At 34.7% G+C, this 17,975-nt stretch overlaps 1 protein-coding gene across 11 annotated transcripts in view; it reads left to right on the forward strand.

The window, feature by feature from the left end:
- Positions 1 to 17,975, forward strand: part of LOC129744023 (uncharacterized) — a 724,779-nt gene that overhangs the window by 322,653 nt on the left and 384,151 nt on the right. The gene's annotated exons all lie outside the window — the stretch shown is intronic.

Raw genomic sequence — 17,975 nt, forward strand, 5'->3', positions numbered from 1 at the left:
TGATGTCTTCAGCAACATTGTTCAGTTTCACATGGAGCATATTCTTGCATCAAAATTTTTGCCGAGGGGTCCACCGATAGCGAGATAAGATGCTATCTTTTTTATTTTTCAAATCAGGGCTTTGACAAAGTTGTTTATCTGATCAAAATACATAAGTTTGTTGATTATGTCAAAGTCCTATCACATCACTCTCTGGAGTTACAGTCAAAGTAAAAAAAAATTCTTGAAAAACAGATTTTTAAACCTGGCACGTTGAAGATTGGATAAAATGGTTCGCTGTCTTCGAAACAAAGTTGTAACATGCCATGATCTATAATTGTCTCATATATTATAATGGTTTTAGAAGTTGCTGAAGCCCTACAGAAAGCATTTAGTGTATTTTATTGGCAATTTTGGAAGGCTGCTTGCTTCCCATCTTAAAAACTTGATATCTCCGAAACGGCTCATATTGTTTTGAGTGAATGAGTGATTCTTATGTAAAATTTCACGCTGAATCCATTGGCGCCATCAAATCAAAAATAAAAGTGGGGGCATTTTGAGATAATCGCAATTTAAGTTTTAAAATGCAAAATTTTCTAGTTTGGCAACACTGCCGAAAATATTTTATCAACTCATTTGATAGCTTATAACATATTCTTTATAGGGATGGTCTTATCTTATCTGTAGCTTCTACCGTTTTTGAGATATTAAACAAACAAAAACAGTTTTTTTTGGCGAAAATTGCCAAATTATCAAAAAAGGGGGGGCTGCCATTTGAGGGAAGTTGGTCCGATTACCCCAAAACTTTGGATATTTCTTATTAACATTATAATAAGTCACCCTACTGATTTTGAGCGAAATCGAAGAGGGTCGTTGCATTTTCATGGTCACTTGGTATGGAATGACCCATATACATTAGACTGGCCCATAACAAAAAAAATCCTCATATTCCACGCGGCACCCCCTAGGATGGTGCATTCAGGTTAAAAAATTACTTTCTGAAAGTTTCAGGTCATTTGGCAGAAACACGAGCTGGCGCAAAAGACTTGAAATTTGTATGGAAATTTTCGGCAAAATGTATGAAAAATCGACATACTTTCGCTCTTTGTGTTTTAAAATATGTTTCCAGTAAGCTAGAAAGCTCAGAATTTCAGGAATTGTAGTTCAAGCAATACCAAACAAGTTTGTAAAAGATAGTATTGCGATTTGAGTTGACTGTAATGAGTTATTTGCAATTGAATGTGTGACATTTTTCGCATTTCTTTGATATATAGTGAACGGCTAATAATCGCACTAACTAGATATCATCGTCACACAATAAGAATAACAAATATGTAGTTTGTGTACTCGGAAAAGTTGCCAAAAAAGCTTTTTGCAAAGATATTTGTTATAAAATAAGCTACAAATTTGCCGAAGACACAAATTTTCTATCTATTATTCTCATTGTGTGACTATGCGAACAAGTAAGTAGGTACTAATAATCCACTTATACATCGTTCACGACATATCGATGAAATGCGAAAAAAATGGCACATTCAAATGCAAATAGCTCATCACAGTCAACTCGTATCGCGTCACAATCTTCTACAAATTTGTTTATCATTGTTTGAACTGCAATTTCTGAAATTCTGAGCTTTCTAGCATACTGGAAACATATTTTATATCACAAAGAGTGAAAGTATGTCGATTTTTCATACATTTTGCCGAAATTCTCCATACAAATTTCAAGTCCTTTGCGCCAGCTCGTGCTTCGGCCAAATGATCTTAAACTTTCAGAAAGACATTTTTTCACCTAAATGCACCAATCTAGGGGGTGCCGCGTTGAAAAAAATGTTGTAAAAATCATCCCATACAAATTTGGGCCAGTCTAATATACATACATAATATGTTTAACTATTATTTAAGTACATACTTTCAAATAATGATCAAAAATTTAAAAAAATGTGTCAGAAAAGCCGTTTGATTTTGTCAATATTTGATTTTGGCAACACAAAATTTACGAGCGTGTTTCCAAAAACCAACGGAGTCTTTATTTTTTGTTTCGATTATAGTCGTTTTACCATCTCTGTGGCATTCGCGACTTTATCAACGTTCCAGTTGGCGGACAGTTATTGAAAAATTTATCCGGTACAACTGTGCTCGGTATTTACTCTTGGGCTCGAACTCGCGGACATCGGCTCAGGAGACAACAGACTTGCCAACCGAGCTATATCACAAGCCCAACGGAGTCTTTATATTTGTTTTAATTTGAATCAAATAAGAGTAATAAGAATCAAATAAGAGTGTGTATGTTTTGTTGGGAGGTTAGATTCTTTATCTTGAGTTTTTAATCTTGAAAAACATTTCGACTTAATTTTGAAACAAATTTAAATGAAAAAAAAATTATCTACAGCAGGGATGAGCAAAGCGCGGCCCGCGGGCCGCATGTGGCCCGCGAGACCCTTTTGTGCGGCCCGCGAAGCTTTTTTCGAATTTTAATGCCTTAACTTTTTTTTCTACAATGGAATTCAGGAAATTCATATAACGTGATCAAAATATTCACTTATCTGCATTTGCCTCACAATCATCGAGATTGTGCACTTTTTGTGGCTTTTTAAGCATTTATTATGTTCTGTTCAAGGCATAAATGCAATATTGTTTATTGGCATAACGTAATATTGGATTTTTTTAAATTCAGGATAAATTTTTCCTAATTATTTAACTCCCACCACTTTGAGAAGCAAAATCCATTAAAGTGAGGAAGAGCAGTTAAAATCGGAAGCTACACATAATCAAAGGAATTTCGAAGTCCGCTAGTGAAGTCATTATTTTCGTTTCAAGCAAAATTAAAGATGTATGATAAAAAATATGCTCAGCATGTAATTTTCTATCTAATTCGGTTAAAATGCTTGTTCTGTTAGCATTCAAATACTGGCAAAAATTTCAAACCAAAACCATGTGAAATATTATTTATTTCTGAATATTGGCGAAAAAACGAAAGTTTAATAATAAAGCCCGGGTGAACGATTTAAGATTTTGCCGGAATCGAAATTTTCTACAAAAAATATTAGTTCTTGATAAAAACAATAGATATCTGAAATTCTGTGATTCAACTCAAAAGTTATTTGACGAATATGTGATGCTTTTTCAGAAATTTGATAGAAAATTTATAACAAACATCGATTAATTGAGTTGTTCCACTCATAATATAGCTTAAAATCCTATCCCAGTAATACCTAAATAAGATTTAAAATAATGAAAATCTGGATAAAAATTATTGTATCAAGCATGTAGTTTTGAAGACAGTAGCCTAAAAATATGTTAAATTGAACATGTCTCTGGATTTTCGAAGACCCTGCTCAACACCTCAATGCAATGATCCAATACAGAACTTCCATTTAAAAACGAGGTTCTTTCCGTTTGTTGGAAAAACATCTAGGCTTTGTGGTCAAGTTTTAATAATGGAAAACAAAATCACAGAAAGTCAATTAGCAGTCCAACGCCCAACGCTATGGTGATTGACTATTGAAAAATTGTGAAAATGGAGATGAAGTTAAAGTGACAAAGATTCAGTGATGTACCTTTTCAATATCGGGTATTTAAAAAAGTCGTGTTTAATTTCTGATTTTAACCACGTGAATTCGGTTTATCTATCCTTTTTCAGATTAGTTTTCGCCAATAATTCGTAGTTATAAAAAATGACGGAAGCTCTGCTTATTGTTAAAAACAAGTTATTTTAAGTGCGGCCCGCCGACAAGATTTCAAATTTTAATTGGCCCGTTGGTTCAAAAGGTTGCTCACCCCTGATCTACAGAATGAATCCAATACCATTAAAATCAGTCAACATTTGCGATCATGGAGACTCCATCAAGTTCTGGTCAAATATTTCCAAATAAATTCAAACGGATGTTTTGCGAACAGTTTTGAAAGGTTAATATTGTTAATGTTATGCATTGTTGCCCTATATTTTTTTATATCCTTTTGCGCTTTGATGCTGCTGTTTTTTTTTCTCAAAAGCAGCCAAATGGTGTTAATACTAGTTCGTTTGAAACGAACCGTGCAGCAAACTGTGTACATTTCAAAACACAAATTCTAGTTTACGGAAGACCGAAAAAAAACCCGGAAAAGCCAAACAAACGGAACAGAACAAACACATTTTACCGGAACCAAATCTGAAGATAAAATCTGTGTTATTTTTGCTATGTTTCGCCGTGTTTTCACTAGTGCCATCTATCATTCGATATAGAGCAAAAAAAGAAAATGCTTTAGGAACAGAACAAAAACTATTGCGAAACATAATCCTGGCAGGAGCAGACTAAAGCAAACAACAGCACAGTAAATAAATTTCCGATTCCATTTCGGGGAACTGTCGGGTTTGGATTGATAATTTTTGTCCCCTGTTCTCGCAAATTAGAAAATATAATTTCGAATCGGTGGGAAATGGAATCGAATTCATCGCGATGGCATATCGAGAAATAAAATCAATATTCAAAAGAACGTTTCACTGCTCCGTATCACTAAAAGTCGATCTATCATTCGCGAGTTGCCAGAGATTGGGCCAGAAAAAAATATGGAACGTTGGAATTTCCCGGGTTTCAGTCAAGAGTCAGAGAACCAACAACAGCCTAGGGAGGAAAACCGATGGGCAAAAACTTGTTTTGTGGAAAATAATCTTTCGACTTTCATCTTTTGGCCGGGGTCGTGCCACAGGAATGTGGCAGATGATTCATAACGAATTGACTAGTAGGGATGATAAAAAGTTCCATCAATGGGCGCGTTTTTCCGAATCCTGACATGCTCTCGTAGTTGAGGAGCTTCTTCTCTGTAGAGGCGACGCATTATCTGAATGGAAATTTTGGAGTGGGAACATTTGCAGATCATGATGAACGACAGACAGAGTGTGTTTGTTTGGAGCAACAACAGAAGAAAGGTTTTTGTTGTGCCTTCGAACGACAGGCAAGATGATGTTCCGATAAGTATTGGCTGAAGCTTCTCAGCCTAAAGTATACTTCAAAATGGTTTTTCTTGATAATATAAGATATAGTCTGTTGAAGAAGAGCAACTTTTCCCGGACAATATTTAAAGCTTTTTATCTTCTCGCTTATGTTTCTTTTGGATTCAGTCCCTAAAACAGCTTGCCGAGGGCAAAAAGAGAAAATAAACTCCGAGTAACGAACATGGAAATGTCATATCAGTTGAAATATTTAACTTTCATTTTCTCCATACCTGTGGTGCAGAACGTCAACATTTGAGTTTCCAGTGGCGAAACGTATGAAGGTTGGAAAAAAAAAATCTGTTATAAACCGTGTGGCATACAGGACTTCGGTCGGAGTTCGTTTCACGCTACGTCGCTTAAAACTAACGAGAGACGTTGCGGGATGAAAAGCATTCTACACACTTGGCTCGGAGTCTTTCTATTGAATAGAATTTTATAAGCTTTAAACTTTTTTTTAAATATAATCAGAAAAAATGAACTTTTAATAGTTTACAGGGCTGTGAACAGCACTGGAGATTTAATAAAAAAAAACTTAAAACCAAGTCTTGGCTTACGAGCACCCATGTGCATATTTCTCGGAATGGAGAAAACAGGCGAAATAAAATTCCTCCTTCCTTCTCCGATGAACTTGAATATTTCACATATGTTCATCATTTTACTTCACACTCAATACAGGCGTAAAGGTGTTTTGCATTTTTTATTTAAAACCACTAGAAAAAATCAATGAAACTTTAAAAGCATTCCAAAAGGAAAAAAATAACCTAGAAAAAGAGACCGATAAAGGGGCCATCTCTTCGAGGAAGCATCAATTTAAACGACGTGAGATGAATCGCATGGCCGACCAAGCTGACTTCATCTCTTCCAATCTGGAACCCTTTTTTTACACTGACGCAGCATCCGGCTTGATATAGGAAAGAAGGAAAAAATCCCACTTCCGGACCCATTCAGCGGCATCACTTCCGGAGCTTTACCCCGACAGCAAATTGACATCTTTACCCAAATCAGGATTTGCTGCATTGGACAGGAAAAATATAGACCCAGACCGTTTCTTAAAGGCGTCTTTTACGGGGCATCGTTGATGGCTTCCTTTTCGACAGTTTTGAGGAAATGACAAAACCTAAGAGCTTGTTCTGCTTTTCTAGGACTGTAGGCCATTTACCACCATTTTGTTAATGAATGGTGCGAAAGAATTGGCATCTCGTTCTTGAAATTACCCCATTAAATGATGAAATTGGAAGAAGGGAACTATCATCACCAGGGACGAAATTGACACCAAGAAAAAAAACCTCAAAATAGGTGATTCTAAATGATTTTTGACATTTTTGAAAATTTTGACATTTTTGACATTTTTGTAACTTTTGACATGTTTGACATTTTTGAAATTTTTGACATTTTTGACATTTTTGACATTTTTGACATTTTTGACATTTTTGACATTTTTGACATTTTTTGACATTTTTGACATTTTTGACATTTTTGACATTTTTGACATTTTTGACATTTTTGACATTTTTGACATTTTTGACATTTTTGACATTTTTGACATTTTTGACATTTTTGACATTTTTGACATTTTTGACATTTTTGACATTTTTGACATTTTTGACATTTTTGACATTTTTGACATTTTTGACATTTTTGACATTTTTGACATTTTTGACATATTTGAAATTTTTGACATTTTTGACATTTTCGACATTTTTGATATTTTTGAAAATTTTGACATTTTTGTTACTTTTGACATGTTTGACATTTTTGACATTTTTGACATTTTTGACATTTTTAAAATTTTTGAAATTTTTGAAATTTTTGACATTTTTGACATTTTTGACATTTTTGACATTTTTGACATTTTTGACATGTTTGACATTTTTGACATATTTGACATTTTGTCATTTTTGACATTTTTGAATTTTTGACATTTTTGACATTTTTGACGACATTTTTGACATTTTTGACATTTTTGACATTTTTGACATTTTTGACATTTTTGACATTTTTGACATTTTTGACATTTTTGACATTTCTGACATTTTTGACATTTTTGACATTTTTGACATTTTTGACATTTTTGACATTTTTGACATTTTTGACATTTTTGACATTTTTGACATTTTTGACATTTTTGACATTTTGGACATTTTTGACATTTTGGACATTTTTGACATTTTTGACATTTTTGACATTTTTGACATTTTTGACATTTTTGACATTTTTGACATTTTTGACATTTTTGACATTATTAACATTTTTGACATTTTTGACATTTTTGACATTTTTGACATTTTTGACATTTTTGACATTTTTGACATTTTTGACATTTTTGACATTTTTGACATTTTTGACATTTTTGACATTTTTGACATTTTTGACATTTTTGACATTTTTGACATTTTTGAAATTTTTGACATTTTTGACATTTTTGACATTTTTGACATTTTTAACATTTTTTACATTTTTGACATTTTTGACATTTTTGACATTTTTGACATTTTTGACATTTTTGACATATTTGACATTTTTGACATTTTTGACATTTTTGACATTTTTGACATTTTTGACATTTTTGACATTTTTGACATTTTTGACATTTTTGACATTTTTGACATTTTTGACATTTTTGACATTTTTGACATTTTTGACATTTTTGACATTTTTGACATTTTTGACATTTTTGACATTTTTGACATTTTTGACATTTTTGACATTTTTGACATTTTTGACATTTTTGACATTTTTGACGTTGTTGACATTTTTGACATTTCTGAAATTTTTGACATCTTTGACATTTTTGACATTTTTGACATTTTTGACATTCTTGACATTCTTGACATTTTTGACATTTTTGACATTCTTGACATTGTTGACTTTTTTGACATTTTTGACATTTTTGACATTTTTGACATTTTTGACATTTTTGACATTTTTGACATTTTTGACATTTTTGACATTTTTGACATTTTTGACATTTTTGACATTTTTGACATTTTTGACTTTTTTGACATTTTTGACATTTTTTACTTTTTTTGACATTTCTGACATTTTTGACATTTTAGGTATTTTAGATATATTGTAATTTTTGACATTTTTTACAGTTTTGTCATTTTTGACATGTTTGACATTGTTGACATTTTTGACATTTTTGTCATTTTTGTCATTTTTGACTTTTTTGACATTTTTGTAACTTTTGACATTTTTGACATGTTTGACATTTTTGACATTTTGATTTTTTAAACATTTTTTTACTCTTTAAAAAAAATACATGTTATCGACATGTTTGACATTTTTCTTTTGAGTTATGTATTAGATAGAATGTATGAAAGTATGAAGTGATTGACAACGAAGATGTTCTCCAGAGTCGAGGTTGATGTTCTACATCCGAGTGATAAGACAATCCCCCAGACAACCCGGTAGTGGAAAAGGGAAGTGCAAATTGAGATTATGGGCACGTGATTAAGATTAAATCTGTTTTCCTACCATTTTCGAGAACCTTGATAGGCGGAAACCGGAGCAATACCAGGTGCTACGACATCCCCACGGAAATTCTAATTGCTGCCGGAAGCGCACAATTCTCGCACAGTCTGGGTGGCCTCATTAGAGCTAAACATGTCCGTGTCAGTTGATATTCATGCATACATTCACACAATCTCCCATGTGCGGTCGGAGTTTGGAGGAAGACCATTTTCGAAACTATAACGGCGGTGCTGCTCGTGATGTAGTGGCTTCCGGCTATGTTCGGGATTAAGCCACCCAGCTCGGTATTCCACAAACATCAGACAGGAGAATCCCCCTGGACTCCCAGCTGCTTCTTCCTGTCCTGTGCCAACTTCCTCCAGACGAATTCCGGGATAGCTCCCTAATAGGTTCAAAGCTTGTTTTCTAAACCTCCCTGGCTGGCTGAGTCCTTCGAAGGATGTATGCAGCAGTAACACGCTTGTTTACACTGAATTAATAATTTCATCGCCGGATCTAACGACGACGACGACGACGACGACGACGACGACGCAACACGAGACGCCAGCTATGAAGACGACTAAATCCCGGATCGAAATCCGGAATGAGGCCACCCCGGCCCGGGTTGAATGCAAATTTGTCAGAATTCGTTCGGCGGTGAATGCTTTACTTACCAGCTTCTCGAAGCGCAAATCAAAACCGAGGAGCAATTTGTTATTCACTCGAAAGCAAGCAAGAAATATAAAGTTATGCAAATGGGAACTGCATTTTACGATCATTTTTATTTAACCTACCGGGAATTTTCTACAGAGGAAAAATCTTTGGTGCTGTGGTTATGATCGAAAAAATTTGAAATTTTAATCGATGAAAAGTATGAATCTTATAAGTTAAATTCCCAGAGTAACTATTAATAAAGCAGTGATTTGCTCCAAATTATATCACTCAACCGTATCAGTACTCATTTATAGAAAAAATCTCTCCGCTTGCTAAAAAAAAGAACAGTTTTGGCAATTTCGGCACAATAAAAAAAATGGCAAAATCACAAAAATGACAAAAATCATAAAAATGAAAAAAAAAATTTGGGAAATTTTTTTATAAAGTTTGAATGGTTGAGGAAATAATTTTCTTTTATTTCTGCTTGTTCAAAAGAACAAGTAATTTTTACAGAAGTCGATAGTTTTCAAAAACAAATGGAACCTCAAAAAATGAACAAAAAGCAGTTGAATTTCATCTTCTCTCCTGGGTCCCCAGCGACCATGGTTCCTTCTTTTCAAGTAAGTCGTACTCGTCTGCCAAAAAAGTTTATCCTTGATGAATTTCTTCCCGCGAAAGCTACTGAACCATTTGACGGGTTAATAACAGATCGAACTCCTTTTCTGTGTTTCTCCGAATTGCACATCAATCGTCAGTCTGGTTGCCGGGAACTTTTCCCCCGCAATAAAGTGCTGCACAAGCGTGAGATTTCAAGCGGAATTGAGAAATTACTGTCGGGAATCGAGAGCCCGAAAACAATGAACTACCACATTCTACGAGTCCAGGCCGAATTCCAAGCAAAAGTGAATGAAAAATGATCTAACCCCAGACAAAGTTTTCCTGGAACAAAAATTCAACCCCAGCTCCAGTTTCTCAGAACAGGAGGTAGTTGGAAAGAGCAGCACGAAGCGCGGGACAAATAATGAATTCATCAACTTCGGATTAAAGTCTTCCGGGCGCGCGTAATTAGTGCAGTTTTTGAAACTGTGCCAGCTTTAGCATTCAGCGATGTTGATGCTGCCGCTTCAGTTTGTGGGATGGTACCGGTACGGGACTTTTGCGGAATTTCAAGTAGGAAAGAGCAAGGTTCATCACCATTTTTGGAAACTCGTAAGAATGTTTCAATTTTTTTTCTGAGTAACATCAACAATGAAAAACGTGAACGAACTGTGAGCATTTTTTCCACAACGCCAAGCACGTAGCCGAAAAGATGCAACTCTTTTACGGGACAAACCAAATCGATTTAGGTATTTTTTCTTCTGTGGCTCCAGAGAGTGATGGATGGATTGTGCACTATGAGTCATTTTAAGATGTTTTGAATAAAATTTCCAAAGGATTGAAAAAGGAGATAAAAAGGGAAATAAAATACACAAGATTCTGAAACTAGATGGAGTTGAAGATTTTTAAGATGATTGAAAGAATTGAGAAGAGAATTGAGAGAATGTAGTGAAATTAGTCGAGGAGAGTTGAGAGAATTGAGAAAGTTATGAAAATAGAAAAAAAATGAGAATTGAGAACAGTGAGAGAAGAGAAAGAATTGAGAGAATTTGGTTAATTGAGAGAATTTTTAAAATTAAGAGAATGAAGTGAAATAAGAGAATTGATATAGGCAAGGTTGTCACTTCACCTGATGTTTCAGGATTTGCCCAACCTGATAACCTGATAAGCCTCTTTTTTCCCTGTTTTTTTTAAAAAAAAAAAGACTGATTTTCCCTAATTTTTGTAAATATGCTGGAAAATGAAGAGTACGAAACTGCATTTAAGACATAAGTGGAGGTCAAAATGTGGATTAATGACCAAAAAAACCTCATTTCGACTGAACTTTCCGTGAAATCATGTATCCTGATTTTTATTTCTCATGTCCTTGAATTTTGAAGGAAAATGTTGGTAATCCTAGATATAGGAAATTTATCCTATAATGTTGAGGAAATTTAGAGATATGAGAGACTTGGGAAAATTAACAAAACAGTTGACTAAAAATTTAAGAACATCAAGAATAATGAAAAACAACGTAGAATTAAGAGAACGGTGAGAACGAATTGAGAGAATTGTGAGAAATTTTGAAAGCAGAGATGATTGAGCAAACAGAGAAAACAAAGTGAATCCTAAAATAAAAGATCTGAGACGCAATTTGAAAGATGTTTTAGAATGTTAATAGTACAAAAAAAAATGTGAATGTGGTGATTTTGACAGATTCAGTGAATTTGGGAGATCGAGATGCTTGAGAGATTTTAAATCGTGACGAAAAATATTTCATGGATTTTTCTTCTAGTTCTTGAATAAAATTGACAAAAGTTAAAGAATCAACAGATTGAAAACATTAATCTAATTTTAACATTTATGGAAAAACAGCTTAAATTTAAAAATTAAATCAAAGATTGAAAATAAAAAAAAATTAATTTTAAAAATATAATGAAAATTCAAATTAGTGAGAAAAAAGTGAAAACTAACACAATAAGGAGTGAAATAAAAATAAGGATTATAAAGAGGAAATAAGGAATTGAGCAAATTGTTAGTACATATTCGCAGAAAAGTGAGAATTTAGAAAGGTTTATGAAGAATTCAGAAAATTCAATAAATTTAGTGCAATGAGAGAACTTTGCGAAATATAAGCTTTCAGATTATATAACAAATTGGGAGAATTGAGAGAGTTGAGGGTACAGAGTTATTTATATTTTCTGTGTTGTATGTTTGAAAAAGACTATGAAACTTTAAAAAAAAATACAATTTTAAGAAACAAGGAAGCCTCAAGGAGAAAAAATAATGTTCAGGAAAATTTTATGGCATAAAAAAACCGTGAAAATTACAAAAGTTGAGAAACTTAAAAATTTTGGAAATGGAAATCAATAATGTAATGAGAGGTTGAGGAAAATTCAAGAATGAAAAATCCATGAAAAATAGAATCAAAAAAGGTGGAAAAAGGTAGTGGAGGCAATATATAATGAGTTAAGAGATTTAAAGATTTTATTAATGCGAGAAAAAAGAAATTGTAGAAAAAAAAATCATTTAGAATATAAGAAAACTGAAAAAACGATTATTTTTATCGAAAAAATGTGATTTAAAATTGAACATTCAAGAGTAAGTTGAGAAAACTGGAAAAACTGGAAAAAGAGAAAATTTAAAGCATTCACGATTGAGAGGAGAGATTTGAGAAATGTTGCTTGAGAATTGAGAATCGTGAATTGAGAATCGAGAATTGAAAATTGGGAAATGAGAATTGAGATCTCAGAATTGAGAATTGGGAGTTGGGAGCTAAAAATTGAAACTTGAGAATTGAGAATTGAGAATTGAGGATTGATATTTGAGAATTCAGAATTGAGAATTGAGAATTGAGAATTGAGAATTGAGAATTGAGAATTGAGAATTGAGAATTGAGAATTGAGAATTGAGAATTGAGAATTGAGAATTGAGAATTGAGAATTGAGAATTGAGAATTGAGAATTGAGAATTGAGAATTGAGAATTGAGAATTGAGAATTGAGAATTGAGAATTGAGAATTGAGAATTGAGAATTGAGAATTGAGAATTGAGAATTGAGAATTGAGAATTGAGAATTGAGAATTGAGAATTGAGAACTGAGAATTGAGAATTGAGAATTGAGAATTGAGAATTGATATTTGAGAATAGAGAATTCGTTGTTTAGTTTTAATCACCGCACGTACTTATAATCTTTTTTGATTGATATTTTTCGGTGAGCGCAAGACGAAATAAAAATGCTGTTTTTTAACGTTTTCGGCCTACTTAACTTTCGGCCATCCTCAGAAAAACTGTATTTATTAAGTAAAATTAAAAGATGAAATTAATTACAAATAATACTTTTGAATTTGTCAATGCACTGTGCACTCGGAAATTGAAACTCACAAACTTTTTTGCCGCGTGTTTCCTCAACGGCCGTCTCACGATTTTTAAAATCGACGTCAGCTAATTGCTCCTGGTCAGCCGTCGTCCAGTGATGATGTCATCGAGTGCGTTCCTGATTGGTTCGTCGTCGGTTGCGTTTTGGGTTTGTTCGCTCTTTTAAATTGTGGTGTCTCTCTCAGCTTCTTGATTAGCGCGTTGTATATCGAGGAAATTTCTATTGCGTCTCTCTGTATGTTGACTGCCTTCTCTCCTCTCAATTTTATATGCAGAGTTTCCGCAGTTTTCCTCTTGTTGTCATCGCTCATTTTTTCCAGAATCCTGACATCGTTGTAGCTGAACGTGTGATGGTTTTCCACCGCATGTTGTGTTAGGCCGGTTGTGGAAGCATTCGGTTTAAAACTATATTTGTGGTTTTTGATGCGTTTTTCAATAGTTTGGGAGGTTTGTCCACAATATACACGGCCGCATTCGCACGGGATTTCGTAAACCACTTGTGTTTGCTTCATTTTTAAGATTTCATCTTTGAGCTTGGAGAAGATGCAATTTTTGATCTTGTTCACGGGTTTTGATGAAGCAATGATGTCGTGTTTTCGTAGTATTTTGCTCACTTTTTGCTCTTGCGCTCACCGAAAAATATCAATCAAAAAAGATTATAAGTACGTGCGGTGATTAAAACTAAACAACGAAAACCTTTTGATCAAGAAGAAAACATGTTTTTCATAAAAGAAATCGCAAGAACGTAAGGAAGTTTCGTTGAAAGCTGTTGCCGAAACCTCCTAAAAACAACAATAAAGCTTGCTAAAATGCACAACCGTGTAAAGTTCCTGCTCAACTGCAGAAGATGCAAACTCGTTCCCAAGTGCTTGGACTACAAAATGAAAGTGATAGTTTACAACGAAAAATCTCAAAACAAATTGGATCGCTTCGAACACAAACAAAAAATTCGTTTGATCAGCATTGTTATTAGCGACTCAAAACGAACAACGGAAATTCTTAAAAAGAAAAAGAACTATTTGAGCCGGAACTTGAAAAACTACATTTCAAACAACGATTGGGTCAGAATCCATAGCATGATCGAAGAACGAGCATCCCGTATATTCAACCAATCCAAACAAACTGAAACACAAAAACTTGCTAATATGAAAATGAAGAAAATTCGCGAACTCAACACTGAGCCAGATTGGATTGAAAATACGACGAACGTAGAGATTCCGGATTATCTTCAACGAACTCTACTACTCGGTCCCAACTACAACATCCAACCGAAGAGCAACATCCCATACGTTGCTTTTATCGCTGACGTAGAAAAAGCGATCCAAAATGAACCAGAGGCAGACAACATCAGATCAGAAATATCTGCAATGATAACGAACTTCATAAGTTATCAGGCCCAGCCACACACCAGCGAAACGGAATGGATCAACAAAGACATCGCCCGTAGCAGAGCCTTCCTGAAAGAGCACGCCGAACTCATCATCACCCGAGCGGATAAAGGCGCGAAAACAGTGATAATGCACGCCAACGAATATCGCGCCAAAATGTCAGCAATGGTAAGTGACACTACAGCCTACGTACCACTAACCGAAAACCCAACTGACAAAACATTATCACGAATTAACGGCATGGTCAAGGAATGGTACACAAACAAACACATAGACAAAAGAACACGGGATAAAATTCTGCTGTTCAATTGTCCCCCACCACGCATATACGGGCTCCCGAAAACACACAAAGGAAACCGACCACTTCGCCCAGTGGTCTCAACCGTAGGCTCTGCTCCATACCGCTTGGCCCAATTCCTCGCCAACATCCTCCAAAAGGTGGTAGGGAAAACCGAATACCATGTTCGTAGCAGCTTCGACTTTGCAGAAGAGATCAGCAAAATTCAGATCCCGGAGGGTTGCGTCTTATTTTCTCTCGACGTCGTGTCGCTCTACACGAACATCCCAGTACAAGACACTTACGAACTAATCAAACGAAAATGGGGAGAAATAAGTCGCCACACAAACATCCCGTGGCTCGACTTCTTGCGCGCACTCCAAATCGTGCTGGACGCATCTTTTTTCCAGTACAATGGGAAGATGTACAAGCAAATATTTGGGGTTGGGATGGGCTCACCACTGAGCGGAGTTGTGGCGAATATTCTATTAGAACACCTTGAGGAGGTAGTCATCACTGAACTGAAGACCAAAGGAATCAATCTTATCATCTATAAACGCTACGTTGATGACTGCCTTCTCATTGCTGAAGAAAATAGAATTGATGAAATCCAAAACGAATTTAACAAACCCTTCGAGAGCATAAAATTCACAGTGGAAAAAGAAACAAACTGTTCTATTCGCTTCTTAGACATGACTCTCACCAGAAAAAACAACAAAATAAACAAACATTTGTTCACAAAACAAACGAACGGACGATACCTAGATTTCTCATCCGCCAGTCCCCATGCGCACAAAATGAACACAGCGATTGCTTTAATTGATCGCGCACTAAAACTGACTGACGTAGAAGAAAGGGTAAAAAGCATCCAGAATGTCAAAGGAATCCTTCTTTCCAATAACTATCCAGACAGTTTTATAGACCACATTTTAAAAACAAGAACAGATGCAATTTATAACTCGCTACAATACGAAAACCGAGACACTCAAATGGGTAGATATGCTTCCTTAACATACATCCCCCATTTGAGTGAAAAAGTGAGCAAAATACTACGAAAACACGACATCATTGCTTCATCAAAACCCGTGAACAAGATCAAAAATTGCATCTTCTCCAAGCTCAAAGATGAAATCCCAAAAATGAAGCAAACACAAGTGGTTTACGAAATCCCGTGCGAATGCGGCCCTGTATATTGTGGACAAACCTCCCAAACTATTGAAAAACGCATCAAAAACCACAAATATAGTTTTAAACCGAATGCTTCCACAACCGGCCTAACACAACATGCGGTGGAAAACCATCACACGTTCAGCTACAACGATGTCAGGATTCTGGAAAAAATGAGCGATGACAACAAGAGGAAAACTGCGGAAACTCTGCATATAAAATTGAGAGGAGAGAAGGCAGTCAACATACAGAGAGACGCAATAGAAATTTCCTCGATATACAACGCGCTAATCAAGAAGCTGAGAGAGACACCACAATTTAAAAGAGCGAACAAACCCAAAACGCAACCGACGACGAACCAATCAGGAACGCACTCGATGACATCATCACTGGACGACGGCTGACCAGGAGCAATTAGCTGACGTCGATTTTAAAAATCGTGAGACGGCCGTTGAGGAAACACGCGGCAAAAAAGTTTGTGAGTTTCAATTTCCGAGTGCACAGTGCATTGACAAATTCAAAAGTATTATTTGTAATTAATTTCATCTTTTAATTTTACTTAATAAATACAGTTTTTCTGAGGATGGCCGAAAGTTAAGTAGGCCGAAAACGTTAAAAAACAGCATTTTTATTTCGTCTTGCGCTCACCGAAAAATATCAATCAAAAAAGATTATGAATAGAGAATTCAGAATTGAGAATTGAAAATCGAGAATTGAGAATTGAGTATCGAGAATTGAGAATTTAGAATTGAGGATTGAGAATTGAGAATTGATAATTGAGAATTGAGAACTGAGAATTGAGAATTGACAATTTAGAATTGAGAATTGAGAATTGAAAATTGAGAATTGAGAATCGAGAATTGAGAATTGAGAATTGAGAATTGAGAATTACGAAATTGAGAATTGAGAATTGAGAATTTAGAATTGAAAATTGATTTTGATAATTGGGAATTGAGAATTGAGAATTGAGAATTGAGAAATAGTAATTAAGAATTGAAAATTGAGAATTGAGAATTGAGAATTGAGAATTGAGAATCGGGAATTGAGAATCGGGAATTGAGAATTAAGAATTAAGAACTGATAATTGAGAACTGAGAGTTGAACTAATTTTTGTCATTTTTGTCATTTTTTCATTTTTGTCACTTTTGTCATTTTTGTCATTTTTGTCATTTTTGTCATTTTTGTCATTTTTGTCATTTTTGTCATTTTTGTCATTTTTGTCATTTTTGTCATTTTTGTCATTTTTGTCATTTTTGTCATTTTTGTCATGTTTAAATTGGGATTTGAAAGTTGGAAATTGTTTCTTGAAATTTGAATAAATTAAAAAAATGGTTTGATTTATATTCTTTTTTTTTGTCATTTTGGCCAAATTCTTCAATTTTGTGTAGACCACTTTTGACTCAAATTTTTCAGTTTTTTATCAATGTTTTGATCCGATCTGGAACGACCATTCGAACTTGCTCTACAACACAGCAAAGAAAGTTGGTGACCCAATTCTTTGGGTTCCACTTTAAGTCTGACAAAGTTGATTCTCAAAAGAGCATCCAAATGGTGCAGAAGTGCAACTTGGGATTCCAAAAGTGAAAATCGAATCAAACAAACTTCATTGAATTCGTATATTTCCGGTTTGGAGGGGTCTAGTTTTTAAGCTTATGTTGGCTATAAATGAGGAAATAAACATCTTAATAAGCTATTTCTCAGACCCGTTAAGTGGTTATTTAAATATCAATCTAAGCAGAGACCTTTCCAGAACGATCCGGAACAAATGAGTCAAATAAAACGGTTCAATTGATCTGCTTTTATCCGCCGGACCTGGTCCAAGGGAAGATTAATGGAAAATGGAATTATTGGGGTCGCTCGTTATCGGAGACGGAACATTTGCAGTGCTGAAAATGGGACCACCTTCCTTTCGGTCGGAATCGATTGTGCATTTTTCAATGGAAGAAGGATAACTCAGGGGAAAAAAATCATTCAACCGAACAGCTTCACCATTGTTGCAACCGTAAATCTTTCGATGGATTTTCTCCCCCGTATCCAGATAGCAGCGAGCCAGGTGAATGTTAGACAAATATTTATACCGCTTTTCGGACAAACAAGTCGAATCTTTGGGATGCCATCCCTCTTTTATT

This window comes from Uranotaenia lowii, chromosome 2 (assembly GCF_029784155.1).
Source record: "Uranotaenia lowii strain MFRU-FL chromosome 2, ASM2978415v1, whole genome shotgun sequence".
NCBI lineage: Eukaryota > Metazoa > Arthropoda > Insecta > Diptera > Culicidae > Uranotaenia > Uranotaenia lowii.